The 22,236-nt window shown below is 36.2% G+C and overlaps 1 long non-coding RNA gene across 1 annotated transcript in view; it reads right to left on the bottom strand.

The window, feature by feature from the left end:
• Positions 1-4,217: 4,217 nt before the first annotated feature.
• LOC148163537 (uncharacterized) overlaps positions 4,218-22,236 on the bottom strand; it is a 129,350-nt gene continuing 111,331 nt past the window's right edge. The window contains exon 5 of the long non-coding RNA XR_015768868.1: positions 4,218-4,314. This is a non-coding gene — a long non-coding RNA (uncharacterized LOC148163537). The remainder of the gene's footprint in view (positions 4,315-22,236) is intronic.

The following is a 22,236-nucleotide window of genomic DNA, read 5'->3' as shown; positions in this document are numbered from 1 at the left end:
ATAGACCCAAATATTGGTGATTCTAAGACTTTAAGTCAGGCCTATCTGACTAACATTGAAACGTAATACTTCCAAAACTCTGGAACAATCTTCTTCATCATTTGATAAAATATCAGAATCTTGAGCTAGTCAAAGAAAAGGCTAAATAAATAAATAAAAAGGAAAGACAAACAAGATAACTGAATATTTCTTCTTTCAATGTTATTTTCTCAGGTGAATTAGGGAATGGTGATTCTAAGGCAAAAAAAAAATTGCTTACTATCATAAAACTCTCTCAGTTTATTTTTGGTGTATGCCATTTCCCAAAATAAATTATGAGAAACACCAAACTTAAAGTTTAAGTACTGTTTAACACCAAAATTAAAAACAAGAAAGTCAATCTCTGGGAAAAAAAAGAAAAACAACAACAACAATGCTGTTAACTTTAATTTCAACTCCTAAAAGTTACTATTAAATAAAAAGAAACTATAAAATACAAACTTTAGGTCACAGCACAAAATAAACTTCAAATCAGAGAGTCACAGGCTGTGAAAGCTTGGCTTCCAGATATATATACCTTTATTAGAATCACAACTTACCAACTGTGTGATCTTTGGCAAATTACTCAGCCCTTCCACAGTTTCCTCGCCTATAAAGTAAATATAGTAATAGAACCTACCTCACAGGATTGTCATAAAGATTAAATAAGATATCCCATGTAACCTGCTTGGCATGTAACAAGTAGTCAATAAATACCTGCTCCTATTTTTACCACCATTAAAATGTTTTCTTAAAAATAGATATGCTGATGTAAAATGAGGGTTTTGCATTTATCTCTGCATTTTTCAAAGCCAAGACTACTGGACATCAAAAATGCCAGTGTTCTCTAAATTGATATCAAAGTGTTTCTGGCAATAACTGCTTCTTAAATAACTTATTTTCCTAAACTGAAACAGAGAATTCAGAATCCCAGGCTGAGCTCATTTATACCACTCTGTTGTATTAAGATGCTGAACACAATAGAAATCATTTGGCTTGCAGAGAGCTGAATCCAGAAAGAAATCCTCAAACTCTTTGTCACCTGAAAGCTCCCACAGCCACACGGCTGAGTTTAAACCACTCAGGATTTATCAATGTTATTCAGAAATGGAACCTTCAAGCATGATGTGTGTGTGTGTGTGTGTGTGTGTGTGTGTGTTTTCAGGAAGAATGACAACAATCTAGAGAGGTAAACATAATGCCTAAGACTGGTGCATCAACACCCCATTGCGGTTAGGTGAGTTGTGTGGTGGCCCCAAAGGCAAGTGCTGTTGTCACCTGGTACAGCCTCTAGTGATCGCACTGAGTGAGTCACAAGGTAAGGCCCAGGCACGCTGCATTTTTATTCCTCCTAAAGAAATTTACAGGCCATTTTCTCACCCTTCCCCCTGAGCTAGGATATTGAGGTTAAAATGTACCTACTGAGTAGGTAATGTATTTGGTATTAAGGATCCATCATATGCGTATGTCTTCTGAGCATAATGGTTCCTTTGGAGCTATTATAGATATGCTGTGAATAGATATTAGGAATAATACACAGAGTGGCTGAAGGAGGTCCCATATTAACTACTGTCAGACTTTTAACATTATTTGAAACTAGGCTTTAAAAAAAAAAAAATTCCTGGGGTTTAATACCTCTATACTTTGTAAACTGAGTGCTTTTCAAAGAAAGCTCCAAATTCCTACAGAGCTGTCTTTAGGTGAGCTTTGATCTTTGCAGAGCACCTATCTTGTGTTTCTGTAATTGCTCTGGTTTAACAAGGCTCCTTAGCACGTGAAAGGGGAAAATCCTTTTATTAAGGCTATAAACCTAACTGACCACAGTGATGGAATGTGCAACTTGGGGGTAGCCCTTAGCTCCCCAGGAAAGACAAAAAATGGGAAACTGGGGAAGTCTTCATGTTAAAACAAAATGAAATATTTATTAAACATGTTTCTGGTGTCCCCGGTGGTTAAGAGTCTGCACTGTGTTCCACTGAAAGGTTTGATCTTTGTTAAGCATTGTGAATGCTGATTTCAATAGTGGGGTGAAAGCTGAGGAAGTTATGGCTGAAATTCTGGCTAAAGATGACAGCTCCAGGTTTCAAGTTGCACAAAGCAGTCTGAGGGATTAAACCAACAATGCCTGCTCAAAAGTATTGAGTTTCTGAAAGTGTAATCTTCCTATCTGTGATTCACACTCCTAGGATGGGGGGGATTCCTCATTTACTTTGACTTTGCCATATTAATCTTACTTTACAAATACATGCGGTGATTTATATCATGTTTAATTAACTGATTGAGGGCTCCAGTGGTAAAAATGGCATCGCATTAAGCTCTGTCCGTATGGCAAATCCGAATCACATCTTTAGCCTTGCAAGAACAAAATATCCCAAGAGTCACTGATGACAGGATGTAGGAATTGAAATCAGGTCCCTCCTGTTGTTTGAGAATCCAGGGAGGGTGCCTGCCATATGCCCGTCACTTCCAGGGGGGAAAATGACAGGATAAAAGAAAGGAAGGCTATAGTTCTTCCAATATGTTCAAATCTCAGATGAAAATGATGGTGCAGCAGGGCTGTACAGAGGCCAAGATTCACATGAAAGTGCATATCCCAAACTTTGCAGAGAGCTTAATGAAAGGGTTTTGTGTTGTTTTGATTTGTTTTTTTGTTTTTTTTTTAATTTTGCTTTATTTTTTTCTGAAATGGCTGCCCAGGGTTTTTGAGAACTGATAGATGAAAATGCTGTGGTTTGGAGTCGAAAACAATAAGGAGGGAAATAAAAAAATAAAATAAAAAAAGGAATTCTTATCTAATAAAATATATGTGCACTGTGATTCAATAAAAAGCAAATTAGGTTTGACTGCTGAAAACCACACACTGGGATACCAGTTTCAAAGTTAGCATTTTTGGAAGTGGAAGTTGTCTAATTTTTCTCCTCAAAAATCTGTGGTGATTATTTATGACATCTAAGGAAAAAATGTAAATTAACTACTGATTTCCCCCAAATAATTTCTTTGAAATTTTAAAATGCATTTTAAATTATCTTGGTAAGACAGCATAATAAAAGTTTGAAAAGGGGCCAAAAAATCAGTTTTATTCCTTAATATGATGATTCACATTCTTGTCCATCCTCTTTTAGCGTTTCATTATTTGCATGTCTTAAAATTATTATAATCATTTTATACCTTAATCTTATACACTGAAATTTTTTCACTTAATATTTTACTACACATTTCCCCTACTGCTATGTACCCATAATTTTTTTAAAGATTTATTTATTTATTTGAGAGAGAGAGAGCACGCACGAGAGAGGGCACAAGCAGGGGGAGCGGGAGAGGGAGAAGTAGAAGCAGACTCCCCGCTGAGCAGGGAGCCCGACGTGGGGCTCGATCCCAGGACCCTGGGACCATGACCGGAGCCGAAGACAGACGCTTAACCGACTGAGCCACCTAGGCGCCCTGTACCCATAATTTTTATTGGCTGCATAATATTTCACCAAATTAATGTTACAGTTTTTCTAATCATGCTTCTATTGTTAGATATTAAAACATCTTCTGATGTTTGTTATTATAAATAACATTAGAAAGATAATTTTATACATCTGGCTCTCTTTTTATATTTTGAATTATTTCCTTTGATAGTTTCCCTATCTATAGGTAGATTCCCTATCTATACATTTCTTTAAACAATGTATAAGAAATTTTTCTTCCAACGGAAAGTGAAAAGTAAAACATTCTGTGAGGTATCACTATATAAAATATCTTCCCTTTATGTGGAATCTACAAAAAAAATAAATAAATTCAAACTCATAGAAACAGAGAATGAAAAGTGTTTGCCACAGGCGGCAGGAAGGGGAAAATGGGGAGAGGTCGGTAAAAAGGTACAAACTTTCAGCTACAAGATGAATAAGGTCTGACAATCTAATGTAAAACATCGGGACTACAGTTGTTGACACTGTATTGCATAACTGAAATTTGCTGAGAAAGTAGAACTTAAATGTTCTCACAAAATAAATAAATGAACGAATGAGTAAAGGAAGGAATAAGTGAAAGGGTGAATGTGTTAATTAAGTAGATGCGGGAAGTCCTTTACAACAAACATGTACATCAAATCCTCATGATATACACTTTAAGTATCTTACACTTATATTTGTCAGTTATACTTCAATAAAGCTAAAATTAAAAAAGAAGAAGAAGAAATGAAAATCTTACCTGAAATGAGCAGGCAATCTGAGGGTGATGGCTTCACTCCTATAGCAAAGTACTGGCAACATTCAAGAAGTATTTCATGTCCATGTTGTGCCCTCCCCTGCTCTGTAAAAGAAGGGTACAATAACAATGAACCGAAATCTGAATTTCCTATTTTGTTTTACTCATCATTTGTCATTTCTCTCTAGAAATAAAAGTGTCCCTTTAGGTATAATTAAAGTTTTCAAAATTTATAAGTTTCCTAAGAAGTGCTGCAAATAGACGATTAGACCAGGACATGGTTCACTTTTTCAAATGACCATTATTTTAGTTATACCTGAACTGTGGTCCTAATAATTAATAATCCTAGAAGTTTTCATGGCCTTAATTCAGAATATGATGAATTGGGTAAGTTAGGCAATATATTTTAACTAAAACCACTTTGGATTTTGACAAGGAATTCAAACTTTTCAGCTGTGGTCTGTAACTGCACAGGCAACTTGTAAAAAGAATCATCACCTCAACTTTTTCAACTTCCTGAAATCACTCAAAATAGAGTAGTTCAAGATTGTTTCATTTGGAAGTAATAAGTTTTAAAACACAGTGTGCTCCAGTTTATTTTAATTATTTGTTTCAATTCCCAATGCTCTAGATTTTCTTAACCATCCCTTATGTGTTTATTTCCAAAATATATATAAACCCTTAATTTTTATTTACAGCCTTTTATCAAAAAGTTATCTGATTGATTTAATTTGGTCTACGATTTCATGAAACACCCTCAAATTCAATTCAAGTCTGTATTAGGATTCAAACGACATATTTTTTAAAAATTTGGAGGCCAGAAGGGCATTTCTCTTTAGACGGCTTGTTCCAGTTGATATTATTATTGGTCAAATAATAGAACATCTTTTGTTTCCCAAGTTTATTGCTCTCAGTGAAATCTATTTCTTTTGTACAGTTTAAAAACAACAGACAAACATTTCCTACGAGGCACTGGAAGGAGAGGCAATTAATGTGAATTTGATAAAACATAATGTAGTGGACTGACAGTAAAAAGGCTATGCTTCTTTGATTGTTGACTAGTTTTGTCTTTAAATAATGGTCTTCTTTTGGCATTTAATGTATATTTGTTCGCAATAAACATAATTTATGAATATTTTAACACATGTGTACTCAGTGGGGTGGATTAGCATACTGATATAAATAGAATTAATGAGCAGTCAACCTGCCACATGTCATGACATATGACAGGACAGCTAGAGCCCAGAAATAATTCTTGTAGTTTCATAATAGGGCTTTTTTTCTTAGTTTGACTTCTTAAAACTACCAGCAATCTCTATTTTCCCTTTATTTTGGAATATAGTTCACCAACTAGGAAACAGTGTTCAGGTTTTACTGCCAGAGTCTACTCTTTAACATTCAAAAAACCATTTTCTTGCCCTCTTTAGAGCATAAAAATACATCGAACAAATTAACCCTATTCAGCCAAATTTCAGAGAATAGGTCATAGATTGACAATCATTTTGCCTATTTCAACTAAAAGAAAAATAGTCCATATATTCCTTTCTTCTTTTCATTTTGTGGCAACAGTATGATCATGCCCAACTGCTGATACCAGATCTTTACAAGAACAAAAATTTTCTAAATGCTCCTAAATTCTGAAACACATCTGATGGGCATATCGCCTGGATAAAATTATCCTGAAGAAAACATCTTCTTAGCCAGTTATTTGCTCTCCTTGCTCACAAAGCAATAATCTGTTAAGTGTGCCTAATAAGATTTTTTTTTTTTTAAGGAATAAACCCAGTGGTATAAAGGCACCTTTTCAAACAGTAAATTTAGGGGTGAACATAGGCATGCAAAATCTTCAGTTTCACCATACTTCATTTGACAAAGAATTGTTTTCACGAGGAGGCAAATTGAAATTTAAGATTAACCTTTATTTTCTTTTATTATTTTTATAGCTTGATTATGGGTAAAAATGGGAACAATTAAACTAGCACGTGAAATGCATTGTCTGGATGATATGGCAGAAGGCAAGCCTTGACAAAGATAGTAAACCATGACTTTTTAGAGACACAGATGGCAGGGTTACAGCATTTATTCCTCTTATCTTTTCTTTTCAAACGGACTATTCAAAGCTTTTTGCCACTACTAACCCTCCACTCCTACCTTCACATTTAAAAAACCACTGACTTCCAAAACCAAAACTCTCTCCTAAAACTGGCAAGCCCCAGGATACTTTAGGGAAATGACTGAACGTGATGCCACGCTCCTGGTCATCTGTCAGAAGAGGGGACCGCACTGTGAGGGGCTGGGGGCTGATCAACTTCCCTGGAGTGACTCCCTTGGGGAAATCGAGCTCTTTCACCGGCAAAGAAAATGGGCACCACCTAGTGCTTTTTTGATGCAAAGACCGTTTGTGCTGGAGTGGATGTGAGTGGGCATGCCTTGGGTGGCTGACCTTTCATAGAAAAAAGAAAGGAGTTAGGTGGTTTCAACCTCTATGTGGAAAGGAAAGGGAAGGGGAGGGGAGGGGAGGGGAGGGGAGGGGAGGGGAGGAGAGGAGAGGAGAGGAGAGGAAAAGAAAGGAAAGGAAAGGAAAGGAAAGGAAAGGAAAGGAAAGGAAAGGAAAGGAAAGGAAAGGAAAGGAAAGGACAGGAAAGGAAAGGAAAGGAAAGGAAAGGAAAGGAAAGGAAAGGAAAGGAAAGGAAAGGAAAGGGACAATCATAAGACAAATGAATTCAGTGCTTCCAAATCAGGGATTTCCTTAGGGCTGTTTTCTTTTTTCCTTTTTTCCTTTTAAATAATTGTTGATCTGTTCAAGAAAAATAACATTTTTATTTACTAAGATGCTAATTTCCCCTGTATCATTTTGGTCTCTTCATTTCTTCTGCTGGTAACTTGTAAGAATTTCTAAGAATTTTCATTTCACCCTAAGTGACAAGGCACAGCAAGTCACCCCCCCCCCCCCACCACCACCACCACCAAATGTATTCTAACAAGGAGCCTGTCTGGAGTTCTAACACAACAAATAGCTTTTATGAAAAATGGTTTGTAGCACAAAATCTTTTGCAATGCGATAAGATCAAGTTAACCCTCATGCCTCTAGGAAAAAGCCTAGGAAGTTTTATCTGATTGGCAAAATGGACCCAGATTATGAGTTCAAGGATTGAGTATACTTTGATGAAATTTCACAGCAATGAAGTCTGATTATCTGAATGACTGCTTAAGCCCTTTAAAAAATAACTCAGGGAAGCACTGTATTTTTTTGTGGGGAAAACAGATGGTCCTATAGGGAATAGTAGCTCTTCCATATAATAATAGCTATTCCATACTGTCTGCTTTTCCTACAACACCTTGCTTACCACTGTTGCTTTAAAAAAAAAAAAAAAGTTAATTTCTCTGTTGCTAAAGGTGAATTGTTCTGCAATAAAATTAGAAACCTTAGTGCAGGCAGGAGGAGGGTAAACATAGGAAAAATGAGTAACCTGCTACACATAACTGGATTAACAGGGCCTGCTACACATCCAGGAACTAACTAGCTGACTTTGAACTCATTAGGGATCTGCTTATCCGATATGCTGCACAACAGAATCCAGACAGAAAACAGACTTCGAAGAAACAGACAAAAATGATTATAATTGCTCTCGGGTAAGAGCTCAGTGTCTGCGCTAAGCAACCTGGGTATAAAGGAATGAAGGAAGCAAAACCCAAGATGCTGAACTTTTCTCCTTTGCCTTCAGCAAAATTTCCCTGTTATAAGATGGTGATAACATTACTTAGATACAGCACTTAGAAACTGTATTATGAACTAAGTTAAAAAATCTAAAGCACTCTCATATCTTTGGCCATTTTATTGCTATAATTTGAGATATTACATAAGTGATTTATTTAAATAAATTTTAAAATTTATACCAAAGAGGAAAAAAAAAAATCTTAAACTGTGTTTTTTTTCCTACAAGCAGCAAGAAAAAATAAAATGAACTGATCTCTTTGGGATTTCTCTGGTACTAAAATGTACACCTTGAGGTTAGATCTTGTCTTGACAGGTTTAAGATGCGCAAGGATTGATCAGCTGAAGCCATGGGTGTGGCTGAGCCTAAAAGCCTAATTTTACTGCAGAACAATTCACCTTTAGCAACAGAGAAACAGTGTGGATAAAAGAAGAAGGTGGCCGTCTTAATGGCCTTTTAAATGAAAGTAGTATGATGTTTTGCATTTGAGTTGAATTCCTCTACTATCAGTATCACCACCATTCTGGTCAGCCTCATGAACAAACAAACGAAATCTTGCTTTTTATTTCCTTCCCTTCTGCTCCTGTGGCCTCCCCTTTTCCCTCCTGCCTGCTTTCTCTGAATGCTGTAGTTCACAGTGAAACCCTCTGGTAATGACAGCCCTGAAGTGATCATGTACTTTCCTGCCTTCCTGTTAACAGTACCACTTGATCCCGCCAAGGGGGCCAGCTCAATGGCAGAAGGATGCTTTCGTATTTTCTAGAGGTAAAAGGGACCCGTTCGATTTACTGCCTTGACTAACTCAGCAGTTTCACTAAGTTCAGGCACCAAGATAGATGTTTTATTAAAGAAGAAAAGGGAAAAGGAGAGGGAGGAGGAGGAAGAGGAAAAGGAAGGAAGACAGGAGGGAGGGCAAGAGGAGACTCAGTCCCTCGTTTTGTTCGATACTGTCAGCAAAACCAAATATGTTTGCTTTTTGTTTTTTGTTTTCTTCTCCCTGAACTCACAGGAGCATACCACACAGTAAATAAGGAGTTAAGGTGGGTAATACCAAATAAAAGCATGGGACGTGGAGAAAATAAAACAAAGGATCTGCTCCTGTGATAATGTGGGCTCTGTAGAATAGTGATGGTCATCACGAGATAACGCATGCGTCCTCCCACTCCCCCTCCTGCACCTCTGAGAGGAGCCTGTGGCCTTGGCGCACCTGGTCTGGAGGCATCTGGGTACTCAGTCAGTCCAGGTGCTCAGTGTGCCAGAGTGGCCCTCTGTCCTCACACTTCCCTTCTTAATGGATAGTGTGTCATTCTGCTGAGGTAACCAAACTGAAAACAATCAATAGTTCTAGCCAAATATCTGGTATTTTAAGAATAGACCAGAGTGATTTCTTAGCTGTGAGGAACACATGAGAAAACTATTTGTTGTAGTTTCAATATAATCGATCTTCTCTGTGTGAATAATAAATCATGGGATTAAAAAAATAATTGTAAAAAAACTTCCAGGATATATAATAATAGGTTAGCATATATTTGCCTTCAAGTAACACAGATTCAGAATCATCAGGCAATTTTAGTTCCAGGGCTGACTGATTCAGCAGCTCATAGGTGTCATCAAGCACCTTGAGTCGTTCAGTCTTTCCATAGCCCTATCTTTCACCAGCTTTGCACTTCCAGGTTTCATACCCAGACTCCACAGTAAAGAAGCAAAATCTCTCTTTCTCAGGAGTAAATTAAATGCCCCTTAAATCCTAATCAGCATTTTTCTTTGGCTACAAATGAGCTACATGTTAATTCCTAAACCCAGTCACTAGCAAGGGAAATGAGATCACCATGATCAGATTAGGAAAGCTACTCCCCTGGAAGTAGGGATGAGGTTGGCTGCCCTGGAACACTTGGGTCTGTGGATAAGGAAGGGAGAGTCTTGTGAGAAAATATATACTGAGTAAGAAGTGTCTGAGGCAAAGGGGTAAAAAAGTTTGAAGAAAAGATTTGGTGAAATAGAATAGAAAGTAGAACTATTCCCAATCATTTAATACATTTAATGTTTCATAAGAACTAGCAAATCTAACAAGAAGTAAACGTATCTATCACTATGTATTTCTTATTTACTCTGAAATTAACAGGACCCAGTGTTTTCACTACCAAAAAGAAGAAAAGTAGGTAGGCCAATAAACATCTGAAAAGTATCAGTGCTCATGAAAATAAACGTATGCCATCATATTTAATACACTGAAGGCATTTGACAACTACAAGGTGAAATGTTACAGAAATGACTACTTCCTACTTTCTGGTTGGATTTGTTCTAATTCATTGAATATAATTTCCTGAATAAAAATTTAGTGGTGGTTTTGAAGAATATCCATATGAAAATACATAGGCTAATAGTGTTTACTAACTTTTAATAGGACCTACAATCTTCTATAAACGATTGGGGGTTTTTTTCTTCTTATCTTATTGCTTCTGAGCAACTGTTCCCTTGTCAAAAACATGCAAAGTGGTTTTTATTCTTTTCTTTTAATTTTTAATTTTGACATAATTTCAGACTCAGAGAAAAGAGTGGCAAGAATGGCTCAAATAATTCCTGTATAAAAAGTTAATTAATTAATTAAAAAAACAAGTCCTGTATAAACTTCATCCACATTCCCCAAATGTTAGTATTTTACCACATGTACTTTATCTATTTTGTGTGCATGTAAACACAAGTGTGGGCATACACTCATATGTGTATGCCTTACACGTACATATATGTGATGTGTGTAGGCATGCAAACATGTTTTCTCAATCATTTTGAGAATAAGTTACAGATGTGATCCTCCTTTAGCCCTAAACACTATGTGTATTCCTAATAAAGAAGGACATCCTCTTACAAAACTATATACAACTACCAGAATCAGAAAATTAACATGAATACAATATTATTATCTAATTTATAGATTTCATTCAGAGTTTTTTGAGTATCACAACAGTGTTTTCATGGCACAAAATATCATGGATCATGCATTGCATTTGGTTGTCATTTCTCTTACCCACCTTTATTCTAAAATAGTTCCCTAGTCTTTTTCTTGGCAAACTGCTTTTAATATTGATCTTTAGAAAAAGTAATTAATAAAGCAAACATCATTCCAAAACCAGTGAATTTGTATGAATGGTTGTTTAGGATTTGTGCTGCATTTGAGGCTTTCCTTTAGCAGAGATGGTTCGTGTGAGTATATGTCCACTATTCTCTTAGAAATCTGTACCTAAACCACAGAATATGAAAAGCATACTAGGCAACCAGGTGATCCATTAGCTTGTTACTAATCAATTCATCTATTGCCCATAAATAGCTACAAGAACATCCCAAAACACCTGAAACCTTTCTAAGTTTTATAAAAGAAAAAAACTGAAGACATTATAAAAAAAAAAAAAACCTTACAAAAACATTCATTTCAATAACTACATGCCTAGATGCAATCCTTAGAAGTACCTCAATCTAAATAATTAGAATAGGGGTGTTTATAATTGGTTAAAGGTTCAATATTTCTGAACTAATGTGCAGAATTTGGTTTAAAAGAATAAAGACGTTCAGGTCAATTCTCTTATCTTTTTTATTAACATTTGAATTAGCTTACAAAAAAATTCACATATTTAAAAGTCCACTAAAGCCAAGAAGCTCATTTTCTTTCACAGTGCACACTGATGGTTTTAATTTTTCAATCTTTCAGATTGCATCTACATAGCAGCAAACAGACCCTTTAGGAATAAATGGTTCCAAAAAGGCCTGGGTAAGTGTGTCTTACACACAACTCTCTTTCTGAAGGCCCCAGTCAAACATGTCCTAAATTTTTTTTCAAACCAATATATTCTATCACACGAAAGAGAAGTCACCAGGCAACATGATTATTTGTCATCATGTTTTAGCCAAACTTCTGACCATCCCTCTTCTCTCCAGTCTTATGAAAAGAGAAGAAAGAAATTGTAGTGAGGAAGAGAATATTCCCAAATGGGCTGAGCTAGAGCATCTAAATCTGTAGCTGGAGCTATGAAACACTGCTTCATTAAAAAACCACTTTTTCAAGTTGATGTTTTTTTATACCTATTTAAAAATAGGGCCATGGCCCTAAAGTAGGATTAGTAGCAGCAAACCCTTACCCTGTTCTCAGTAGTGAAAACAAATTATAAACCTTTATGCTCCCCCACTACAGAGTTGTAATACAACATCAGGAAGGAAATCACTTGTTCACTTGAGTTCAATTCAAGATTATACTCAAGTCTGATTGCAAAAGCCCATTTATATGGAAGAAGAGACAAAAGGCTAACAACGCTCTGTGTAGAGTGCCAGAGGCTCAATATTTACAAGAAGAAATTGAGGGGAAGATTAAAGAATAATTTTCTCCTGTGGAATGATGATGGCTTCGAGGTCTTTGTAGGGAAAGTCCTCTGCCAGGATTAAAAGGCAGGATTATTGGTAGAGAATTGAGAAATTGAAATGGAGAGCCTCTTAAAATGGCAATTTAGTCAGAATATCCAGGGAGTTCTTGAAATGTGAACTTTAAGGAAATGGGGAGTACTCAAGAAGGAAAAAAAATAAATTCAAACTCACTATTTCAAGTGATGATACCGTAAGTCACAAAGCAATGGAATTGCCAGTACCTTCCGAGGAAAACCAAGAGACCAATAGCATGGTGACCTGACTCAGTTTTTCAGTAAGGGTGCAAGTTCGAGAAAATCCTAATGAGGAAGAAATCAATCAATCTGACCTACAGATTAAGTTATGGCTACATCACAGCTAAAGAACAATAATAATTAGAAACTGAATTAATGTAGGGCATCTGGGTGGCTCAGTCAGTTAAGCGTCCAACTCTTAATCTCAGCTCAGGTCATGATCCCAGGGTTGTGAGATTGAGCCCCAAATCAGGGCTCCATGCTCAAAGGGGAGCCTGTTTCTCTCTCTCTCTCTCACTCTTTCTCCCTCTGCCCCTCCCCCTTCTCTCTCTCAAATAAATGAATAAAATCTTTTTTTAAAAAGGAAACTGAATTAATGTTGTATTACTCCTTTTCTCTAATTTCAAAAAGTCAGTGTGGGTTTAAGTCATACTTTTAGCAGAACTGTTACATATAAAAAATGTTTGAGCTTGGCACCTTAAAGTAAAATTCAATGCTCCCAAATTTAAAGTATGTGAAATGAAAAATTTCATTTGAAAGCAATAACTAATGCACAATTCTGAACTTGACATTCTTCCTAAGATTACATTGGTTTCTCAATTACCTACAAAATAAAAATTGAATTTCTTATCTTAAAATATCAACAAGAATTTTGGCAGGAAAGAGCTGGGAGTTTAATGACAGAATGGTCTTCTGTCCCCATATGCTTGAGACATGTTCCAAGGCCTCCAGTGGATGCCTGAAACCAAGGATAGTACCAAACCCACTATATACTATGATAAAATTTAATTTACATATTAGGTACAATAAGAGTTTAACAACAGGGACACCTGGGTGACTCAGTTGGTTAAGTTTCTGCCTTCGGCTCAGGTCATGATCCCAGGGTCCTGGGATCAAGTCCAGCATTGGGCTCCTTGCTCAGCCAGGAGCCTGCTTCTCCCTGTGCCTGCCACTCCTCTTGCTTGTGCTCCCTCTGTCTCTCTCTCTGACAAATAAATAAAATCTAAAATAAAAGAGTTTAACAACAATAACCAGTAAAAAAAAAAAAAAATAGAACAATTACAACAATATGCTATAATAAAAGCATGTGAATGTTGTCTTTCTCTCTCAAAATATTATTTTACTATCCTCACCCTTTTTCTTGTGATGATATGAGACAATAAAATGCCTACCTAATGGGATGAAGTGAGGTGAATGACATAAGCAATATGACCTAGTATTAGGCTACTACTGATCTTCTGGCAACATGTCAGAAGAAGGATCATCATTTGCTTCCAGACCGCAGTTGACCATGGGTAACTGAAACCACAGAAAGCAAAACCATGGATAAGAGGTGGCTACTGTAATTCATTAAAGGGACTGTTTCAAGAGATGCGGGTTAACCTCCTAAATAGGAGGTTGAGACACTCTGGAACTAGCAACAACCAGAAACTACTACTACTCATAGATCTGAGGGGGCAAGAAGTGGGGGAAACAGGGTTATCATTGCTTTTGGAGAGTTGTAGCCATGGAAAGGAGGACAACCAACAAAACCTATAGTCAAAGATCTATCCATTGTTCTCAACCCTGGATATACACTGGAGGTTTAAGAATTATTGACACCTGGGTCCCACCCCCAAAGATTCTGATGTAATATATCTGGGATATAGCCAGGGCATCAGGTTTTCAAAAACCTCATAGATAATTCTAAGGTATATAGCTAAAGTAGAGAACCATTGTCAAAGAGGGATAGACACAGCCAGTGCTGGAATATAGACATGCAAGGAAGGGAAAAATACTCTATCTAACCTCTGACACTTACAGAGTGATCCTCAGAACATCAACAGCAATCACCCAGGAGTTTGGTAGAAATGCAGAACTGTGGACTACACCTCAGACCCAGTGATTTAGAATTTTCATTTCATAAAGATTCCCAAGTAATTTGTAGGCATATTAAAGTTTGAGAATCCCTACTTTAACCCATTCTTTTCTTGTTTATCCTTGTCCTACTGGTGTTTCTCATTAACCCAACCCCAATGGAAGTCAGAGAGCCAGGGAGCTTAGATGATTCATTCATAGTGGTTAGTCTCCGTAGGACACAGAATAGGGCAGAAAGTGCAGGAAGAATGAATCTGGGGAGACCAAAAGAATTTGATCTGGCCAAAGTGATATAATTATTCTTCTATTTTTCACCACATTTCTAGAAATAACTTACTCTCCATTCTACCAGAGAATCCTGAAACACACACTTCACTTTTATGCATTCCTTCCACAAGCAATTTTTGGCACCTACTACACATAAATACTATACTAGGTATTATGGAAGAAAGAAAATCCATAAGAAGTGGGACTCAGGTTGAAGAAGTGGTGAAGTAGGGTAGACAAGTAGTGGATAATCTGCAGGATTTTTTATAGCAAGGAGGCAGACCCTGCTAACAGTGATATTTACCTTTCTCAAGAATTAACAAGATATAAGCATTTAACAACAGAATGTTTGAAATAAATACTTGAGCTTATAAGAAAATAAAGGAAAATGCCTAGTTCCATAAACAAAGACCATTCACCATGGGGAGCTGACTCAGTGCTGTGGGACTACAGGGAGGAACGATAGGTGGAAGGATAATTGAAAAGAAAAAAAAAATCTATCCTCTAGCATAGGATATGTTGGGGGGGCAACTCCCCTGAGAAATCAAAACCACAGGCTTTTACACTATACAAATTTCATGTCCAAAGACCAGAAAATTATATAAAAAATGATCCTATAGAGATGATACCCCAACAACTGTAAAGCTCTCCCAATTATTACCTCCCAAAGAACAATTGCAGAATTCATCTGCAAAAAAGCCACATGACTGAGAATCAGCAGACAGCATATGCAACAGGAAAAGAACCTAGACAAAATGTATACAATACGGCTATCTAAAAATATTTCAAAAAATTAATGCAAAATGATAAAGACAAAATGAAGGAATAAAAATCCATAAGAACAAAACACCAAGAAAAATGAACAACTAGATTTTAAAAATAACCAAATAATACTTCTGGAAATGAAAACTATAATAAAATTAAAAGCAACAGATATGATTAAAAACTGACAAAATAACAAAAGAATTAGTAAACTGAAGAACAGGTCTAAAGAAATTGCCCAGAAAATCCGGTATAGAAATGGAAAATATGAGAAGACTACAAGTGCATGTGTGTATATGCGCACACACACGCTCTTCTGGAGTAATTTGGAGAAAGAAAGTGAGGCATTCCTGAAGAGATAATGACCAAGTGTTTCCCAGAATTGATTAAAGACATGAATCCACAAATTCCTGAATCATGAATACTAAGCAGGAGAAAAGAAATTTTTAATTATGTCTAAACGTGTCATAATGACAGTGCAGAACACCAAAATAAAGAGAAAAAAAGACAGAAAAAACTATCAGACTAATAACATTTTTACAAACAGTATAAGAGAATGGATGACTTTGAAGTGGTATTTCAATGCATAGGGGAAAAATTACAGTTCTATACCTAGCTAATTTATTATGTAAGAATGGGAATGAAATAAAAATATCTCACACAAATACTAAAAGAATTTGCCACTCCCAAAATTACCCATTTTACTTGCAAACAGTCACAATGAAGAAGGTACTTCAGAAGCAAGGAAACTGAATGGAGAAGCACAGCACAGTTTGTAGGAGGTAATGATGAACAAAGAAATTAGAGAAACATTGAAATATCTAAACAACCAGTGACTACAAAAATAAATTTATATGCTGACTTATTTGTGGAGGTTAAAGAAACAAGTTGGGGAAGACTTAATACTGTTAAAATGTCAACTCTTCCCAAATTGACCTATAGACTTCAATGAAATCCAAGTCAAAACTACCAGGCTTTTCTGTAGATACCAACAAGCTAATACTAAAATATATGTGGAAAGGCACAGGAGCTAGGATAGTCAAAACACTTTGGAAAAAGAAGAACAAAGGTGGAAGAATAATCAAATAAAATTTGATTTCATTACTTACCATAAACCTACAGAAATCAAGACAGCATAGTATTGGCAAAAGGACAGACATATGGATTCACAGAACAGAAGAGAGAATCTAGATATAGTCACACACAAATAGGGCCAAATTAGTTTTGACAAAGACCACTCAATGGAGAAAGAATAGTCTTTTCAACAATTAGAACAAACGGGCATCTAAATGGAAAAAAAAAAAAAAAGCCTCATTATGTAACTCACACTTTATACCAAAAACAACTCAATGGATAATAAATTTAAATGTGAAATATTAACTACAAAAATTTTAGAAGGAAAATGTGAGAGAAAATCTCTGTGACTTTGAATGAAGGAATCAGTTCTTGACACCAAAACCATGATCTGAAAAGAAAAAGAAATTATAAATTGGACTTCATCCAAATTACAACTTGTTCCTACAAAAGACACCATTAAGTGAATGGAAAAACAACCAACTAGGAGAAAATACTTACAAGTCACGTACTTGACAAAGGTCTTGTGCAATAATATATAAAGGACTCTCAAAACTCAAAATTAAAAAATAACCCAATTAAAACTGTATAAAATATTTAAACAGATACCTCATGAAATAAAACATATGGATGGAAAACAAGCACATGAAAAATATGCTTAGCATACTTAGTCATTAGGGAAATGCAAACAAAAAACCATGAGATACAATGGCTAAAATAAAATATAAAATATAAAAAGATTTTTATTTTTATTTTATTTTTTGAGAGACAGAGAGAGAAAGAGAAAGAGCACATGAGCAGGGAGGAGGGGGAGAGGGAGAGAGAGAATCTGAAGCAGAGCCCATACCCAGTGCTAAGCCTGATGTAGGGCTTGATCTCACAACCCTGAGATCGTGACCTGAGCTGAAATCAAGAGTCAGATGCTTAACTGAATGAGCTACCCAAATGCCCCTAAAAAAGGTTTTTAAATGACAATGCCAAGTACTAGAAAGGATGTAAAGTAGAACTCTAACACATTGCCGGTGTGAGTACAAAATAGTACAACCACTTGGAAATCAGTTTGGCAGTTTCTTATAAAGTTAAACATACGTTTACCATATAACCCATCAATTCCACTTATAGATATTTACCCAAGTAAAATAAAAACCAGTGTTCTGACAAAAACCTGTTTTTGAATCTTTTTTTTATGTTTATGAATCTTTATAGCAACTTTACCCATAATTACTAACAACTGGAAACAATTCAAATGTTCCTCAGTCAAGGAATGGATAAACCGTGGTATATCTATAAAATAGAATACTATTCAGTGATAAAAAGGAACGAACTATTGATACATGCAATAACATGAGGATCATTCAGTTCCGCTGCGCACTTTTTTAAAAGATTCATTAGTATTATTTATTTATCTGAGAGAGAGAGAGCACGAGAGGGAGAAGCAGACTCCCCACTGAGCAGGGAATCTGATGCAGGACTCAATCCTGGGACTCCAGGATCATGACCCAAGCCGAAGGTAGTCATTTAACCAACTGAGCCACCCAGGCATCACCCCTGCACATATTTTAATCATATTTTGTTTGGGGGTTTTTTTGTTTGTTTTTATTTGTTTTTTTGAAGTTTAGTTACATGAGTTCTTTATATATTTTTATATTAACCCCTTATCAGATGTATAATTTGCAAATATTTTCTCCCATGCTATAGGTTGCCTTTTAATTTTGTTGATGGTTTCCTTTGTTGTGTAGAAGCTTTTTAGTTTGATGTAGTCCCACTTGTTTATTTTTGCTTTAAAAAAAAAATCACTGCCAACACTGATATCAAAAAGCCTACCACCTACATTTTCTTCTAGAAGTTTTATATCAGGTTTTACCCTCAAATCTTTAATCCATTTAGTTGAATTTTGTATGGTGTAAGATAAGGCTCTAGTTTCATTCTTCCACATTCTACAATACATTCGTGGCTTCTTTATCATAAATTAATTGATCATATACACATGGGTTTATTTCTGGGCTCTCTATTCTATGTGTCTGTGTTCATGATAGTATCATACTATTTTGATTACTATAGCTTTGCAATATAGTTTGAAATCAGAAAGTATGATGTCTCCAGCTTTGTTCTTCTTCCTCAACTATTCTATATATTGACTGTGGTAGTGATTACATTAATCTATTAATTTGTCAAAACTCAAAGACCTGTACACCAAAAACAGTGAATTTTACTCTATATGACTTTAAAAATAAATGAAGAAAAATGCTGGAAATAAAATAGTAGACCACAATACCACTGTCTTAGTTTCCTATGGCTGCTGTAACAAATTATCACAAACTAGTGGCTAATAACAACATAAATTCATGCTTTTATACTTCTGGAGGCCAGAGTCCAAAATAAGTCTTACAGAGCTAAAATCAAGGTGTAGACAGGGCCACATTCCCTTTGGAGACTCTAAGGGAGAATCTGCTCCTTGCCTCTTCCAATTTCTGGTGGTTGCTGGTAGTCCTTGATCTGTGACTACGTCACTCCAATCTCTGCCTCCACAGTCACAGTGCCTTCTTCTCTTCTGTGTGAAATCTCCCTTTTTCTCGTTTTATAATGACACTTGTGACTGCACTTGGGGCCATGTGAATAATCCAAATAATCTCCCCATCTGAAGACCCTAATCTCATCTGCAAAATCTTTGCAATGTAAGGTAACATTCACTAGCTCCAGGGATTAGGATGTGGACATTTGTGAGAGGAGAACTATTATTTGGCTTCCCGCAATCATATTAAATGAAAACAGTCAACACAGGAAACTTTTAATGTACCTGTAGTAGTCAATCTCTTTAGGTAAGTAATAAAAACATAGGTGTTCAGCTTCTGAGGGGCAGAAACCAAGAAGAAATGGAGCCATTTTTGGCTTAGTGAGTAGTCTGGAGAAGTAGGAAAATAAATACATGGCAAATTCAGGCTGTGGTAAAAGACTAGAATATGGAGTATGCAGAGCATACGTAAAAAAAAAAAAAAAAAAAAACTTTTAAAAGACAGTTTGTAGCCAAATAATAGAACACCTTGAACCCCCTGTATCATTTTGCAGGTCTTAGGGAGCCAGTACATATTTTTTGACTCAGTGGGAATCAATCCAGTGTATTTATCAGTGTATAAAAACATATGAAGTATAATAGCACTTATTATGTGTCAAGAATGACTTAAGCACTTTAAATACTTTAAACATTTATCCTTAGAATAATCCTATGTGTTGGATATCATTATTATCACCATTTTACAAATGAATATACTGAGGTACAGAAAGATGAGTGGTTTTCCCAAGGTCACATAGCTAATATGTCAAAGGACCAGGATTTGAAACCAGGAAGACAGACTCCAGAGTCCTTAACTATTTACTAAGGGAGAGAGAGAGGGAGAGAGAAGGGAAATAAAGAATTCAAGCAGAGAATTAAAAAAAAAAAGATAAAGGGTGAATGAAGAACAGAAAGTTAGAAGGAATACTCTGAAGTGCTGATGGAATAGAAATGGTGAGATAGGATTCAATTTGTCAAAAGGAGCCACAAATGCTCCCTGCATTCCTTTCCAGTAGGGCTAGACTATGTACATAAGGCAGAAAGTAAATCCCAGTGCCATCACTTGAAGTAAATCCACTAATGCCTTGGGTTCTCAGAGATCACATCACCATCTTGCTTGGCAAAATATCTATCCTTCAAATCATTCCACAGGCCAATGGACAAATTTCAGGTTATACTCTTGAGTAGCCCAGTCCTATCTCCTCCCATAAATGCATGAACAAACACATCCACTTCACAGAGACCCTATAACAGTTCTGAGAATTGTAGACCTTTTTTAGAACTACAATAAAGTAATGTAATAAATGCATTGTTTGAAAATTTTTACTGTTTTATATATGATCCCTGAGAATAGAACTGTGTCCCTTTTCTATAAAAGTGGACTGTTTACTTTTGTGCCATTTCAAATATATTGCTTTGTATCACTGTAGTTTCAGATGTCATTTTTTATTATTGAGAGTCAAAAAATGAGTTCAGTTGGGAAAAAAAATGTATGATTCTGCATGCCTTCAAAAATGCAAACCTGCAGCATTAACTGGAACTTTCCCCAGGATACTGTGTTTTGGTTCCAACTGGCTGCTAATTACTTACAGTGAAAGTGTCACACTGCTCTCCTTTCAGCACTTTGTTGGCCAAGTGTCTCTGGCAATAATCTCTCAACACACAAGCACCATTCCCTTTCATCACATTATTTAATCAATAAAGCAATGCCCTCGCACCAGCCAGGCCCGGAGCCATCTTGTCACAAGTGCTAAATAAATGAAACAAACACCAATCCTGCTCTACAACCTCTCCATTAATAAACATGAATGGAGATTCCTTTAATACAAAATCCATTCTTTCGAATTTAAAACTGCACACGTAATCACATTTATGAAGCTACAAAAGAAATTTTTTATTATGATAGTGGGATTAGGCCAAGACCCACCCACATTTGAGTGAGGTTCTTTTGAATCAGCCCCTTCTATTCTTAGTCTTGTTCGTTCACCAGGACAGATCTTTTCCTCACCTACTTCCTGCCTGCATGAAGCTAGCCCACCTTGGCAGGGTCTTCCTCTCAGCAGGGAAGGAAGGGTTCCCTGTGCTGCTCAGTCTAAAAAGGAATGATAGGCGGATTTGAGATGCCCCATTTTCCCATTTCTCTCTACCAGGAGCCCCGTGTCATGGAAATGTTAAGCTTCCAAGGAGAAAGTTTGGATCCCAATTCATTCTTTCCTATTTTTTATTGGTTATAAAGCCATGGAAGAAAGAGTCTTAGGCTCTCCCAAAAATTTAAAGCCTATGAAGCCTTATAAGAATGGGGTTAGTGTTTCCTCTTCACATCTCCATAGTCTAACAGATCCTGGCATATGCTAGGTATACTGCAGCTGTTAAATGGATGGATGACTTGTTTGGATAGCATCAAGAATCACCTTCTATGGAAGCTAGCATTTATTAAGCACTTACCAGGTGCCAGTTAATTTATTTAATCCTCTCTTTATATAGACAAAACAAAACAAAACTGAGGAGCAAGGAGAATGAGTAAGTCATCCAGAGTCACAGCAGGTAAAAGACAGAGCCAGTATTTCAACCCACCCACTTTGACTCTAAAGCCTGTTCCCTCCTGACTGTTCTGCTGTTCTCCTCCCAAGTTTTATCTGACACATCATGACTTCCTAACTTTCTCTTATATGGTTGCAAGGCTTATTATATCATGAGAAACACTAGCCCAAGAAAAGTATCAAAATGATAATAATTCACATTGGAAGCCATCATTAATGTGTTCAGCAACTGTTTACCCCAATGACTGAGTGTACATTCTGCATGAGAATCTTTTGCTAAAAGCTATTGAGAATGCAATGCAGTGCTAAGATATAGTTTGACCTCATTTGGACCACAAACCACTAAAGTTCTCAGAAAAATGAAACTATTCTTACTGTATAGAACATGATTTGACCTATTAAGTTTCCCTACAGCTGAATATGGCTTGAAAAAAGAAGTGCTAACTAACAGGGTAATGTTAATATTAGAATGGCATTTACATTGAAATATAATGTGTTCATTTACCTTTTTGAAAAAATCTGTTATTTCCAATTCAAATCCTAGAAGTTTCAAGGTCTGTTTTTTTCCTGGGCTGCTTGGAGTGAATAAATTCTCATGACCAGCTGACATTGCTGTC

Source organism: Eumetopias jubatus, unplaced genomic scaffold, assembly GCF_037043125.1.
Source record: "Eumetopias jubatus isolate StellerSeaLion01/CBP00866 unplaced genomic scaffold, mEumJub1_p1.0 scaffold_9, whole genome shotgun sequence".
NCBI classification, from domain to species: domain Eukaryota; kingdom Metazoa; phylum Chordata; class Mammalia; order Carnivora; family Otariidae; genus Eumetopias; species Eumetopias jubatus.
This window is presented reverse-complemented; position numbering and strand designations above follow the sequence as displayed.